This window comes from Solanum dulcamara, chromosome 10, assembly GCF_947179165.1.
Source record: "Solanum dulcamara chromosome 10, daSolDulc1.2, whole genome shotgun sequence".
NCBI lineage: Eukaryota > Viridiplantae > Streptophyta > Magnoliopsida > Solanales > Solanaceae > Solanum > Solanum dulcamara.
The window spans coordinates 35,765,016-35,768,004 of NC_077246.1; positions in this window are offsets into that span (position 1 = coordinate 35,765,016).

Here is a 2,989-nt window from a genome sequence, read left to right on the forward strand (position 1 = left end):
TGGACACACACATTTACATCTTAACAATGGATCTTTATTCGTCCTACCGATGGACAGACAATTATTTTGCTAAAATATCCTATCAATAGATCACATTTATTCATCCTACAATGGATATGCATCATATCCTATCGGTGGTTCATCTTTATTCGTCCTATCGATGGACACACTCATTTATTTTCTACTAATGGATCTTCATCCGTCCTACCAATAAACATACAGTTATTTTGCCGAGTATCCTATTAATGAATCACCCTCCTACCGATAAAGCAGCATTATCCTACCAATGGATCAATGGAGATTTTCCACATGCAAAAAGAATAAAAGAAAATGCGAACAATATCAAAGAGGATGCAGCACAACTTGAATCTTTTCTTAGCATCAAAAAGATACACAATCCAAAGAGGAATATCAAACTCATAGGACACGAGCTGAGGAACGACTTCCAACACAGTAAACAACATTTCTATTGGGAGGTGTGTGGTTATTTTAGGGTCCAACCATAATTCCAAAATTTGTACCAATTCTTTTTTAGAAAGATGATGATAAAGTCGGTCAAAATGAAATTTGTCAATTTTCTTTATTTAGGATCTCTTTTATCAATCCTATCCAAAGAAAGGGACAACTGTTGACATCCAATTTTGACCCTCCACAATGCAAATTAGCTATCGAATTTCTTTAAATTTCAAACATTTTTTGAAATAATTAGCTTTTATAAAAATAAAGATATTTTCATGTTATTCTTAACTATTTTTATTTTTTTTATAAATTTTAGTACAATATACATATTTCTATAAACTATATCTTTGATTACTATTTATATAGTTATTCAAAAATCCTCTAAAAAAGATTTCATTTTTAACTAAATATAATGTTAGTTAGGTTAGTTTAATTATAGTTTGCATTTGTGAAAATTTTAGTTTTTCTTAAATAAAAACAATCTTTTTTGCAGGATCGATGCTCCAACATTGTGCCATCTCAATATGAAATGGAATCTATTATCATTCATGGCAGTTAACATCAATCTGAAGCTTCTACATCAGCTGTCAAGGTCAATTTTAAAAAACCTCAAGAAGTCCCCGAATTTGAGGACTTTTCAACAACATCACCCACATAATTATTAAAACGATCTAGTCATATCGCTGGTATATCTTCTCCACCTCCTTCCAAAAGAATGAAGACTACCCCTGCTAAAGAACCAATTCAAGTAGAAACAACCAACATACATAAGGATGTCATACCACCAAATGAATCAGAAAAGCCTGTTTCTCCTGACAATGTACCAGCGGCGAAGTCAGCGGTAGGAGGTGAATCTTCCGGTCATTCGGAGCAAATTATTCATATATAATTCAAAGCATTGAAGAAGTCCATAAAGAAGTCTCTAAAGAGATACGTAAGTTATTACTTTAAGATGTATCACATACAATATACTTTTAATTAGTTGATACATTCTGATTTTTTATATAACTGTATCAAGGTTGACCGAAAGTTCAAACGTTTGGAGTATAAAATTGATTCAAATCATATTGATCTTTTGAAAGCCATTGACAGTATAGCGCACCGCATGACCGCCACATCATCTCAACTTAAAATAGATGATTTTGATTAAACATTTCATGTGGTGGAACAACAACAAACACCTACTGGATCGAAGGAGCACAATCTTATAAATAAATCTGACCCACTCCAAGTAAATGACCAATCTAATATCCAGGAATATATTAAGGTACATACATCAAATAATATTTGATATTTATACTTTTAAACTTTTGGGTACATTTCATTTTCATATATCATATGTAAATGTTATTATGTTTTCAGGGACCTTAACCATCCACCATGATACAACAGGTGGACAATGTATCAAAACAAAATATTTCATCAGATGTTCAGAATCATTTGATCAGCATGTTTCTTCTGATACATTAAAGATATTGTATCAGGAATAATTAATGACCAATCTGATGCTATGTATATATTGTATAAGCTCAACCTCTTTAAATATATAGATATTTAAATATTTCGTATATATATATCATAAGTAAATGTTATTATGTTTCCAGGAAGCTGAACCATCCAACAAGATACAAAAGGTGGATGATGTATCAGAACACAACATTGTAGCAGATGATGTAGAATCATTTGATCAACATATATCATTAGATACATTAAAAGTAATGTATCAGTACAAAATTTGGTTAAGGTAATGTATAATTTCAGCAATTTTTTTCTTAAGTAATTGTTTTTATTATATTTGTAGGAATCGAAAACATTCATTATTACACCACAATTAAATGATGTATTAGCACACCAAATGGAATCATAAAGAGCAGATACTATTCAGCTTATTACTGATTCTGATATATTACAAGTAATGTATCAGATACATTATTGAGATAAAGTCAACATTAATAAGTTTTGTAATGACGTTATACATTACATGTAGAACACTGCAAAGAAAGATGGAAGAGTAGCCGTTGATAAAACTGATAAAGTAAAAGAGCAAGTTGAGGAGATTGAAAAAGAAAAAATCAAACCAAACACATCGGAATCCAATACTTCAACACCGTTTTGACCAAAACTCTAGATGTGATAGATGCTCTAATTTACGGACTTCCATTATCAGCCATGCCATTGACCGCTGTTAGTTATGAGAAAGTAATTCAAGATGAATGTCTATTATGCGATAGCCATCTACCTACCACTCTTCCATCAAATCCCAATGTATTGCCTGATGATGCGAAGACACCATTTCGAAGAAGTAGATTCCTTCTAAGATCTTACAATTGCCGTATCTTTCAAACTTTGGGTCGAGTGAAAAGGGTAAGGAAAAATTGACATCTATTACGCATCAGACACACCCTTTTGAAGGTTTTGGTATATGCTATCATCCCCCATCCGAACTTTTCATATACTACTCTTAATGGATAGATAAAGGTCTACTAAAATCGCATGACAATAAGTAAGTATGATATATACAACTTATATC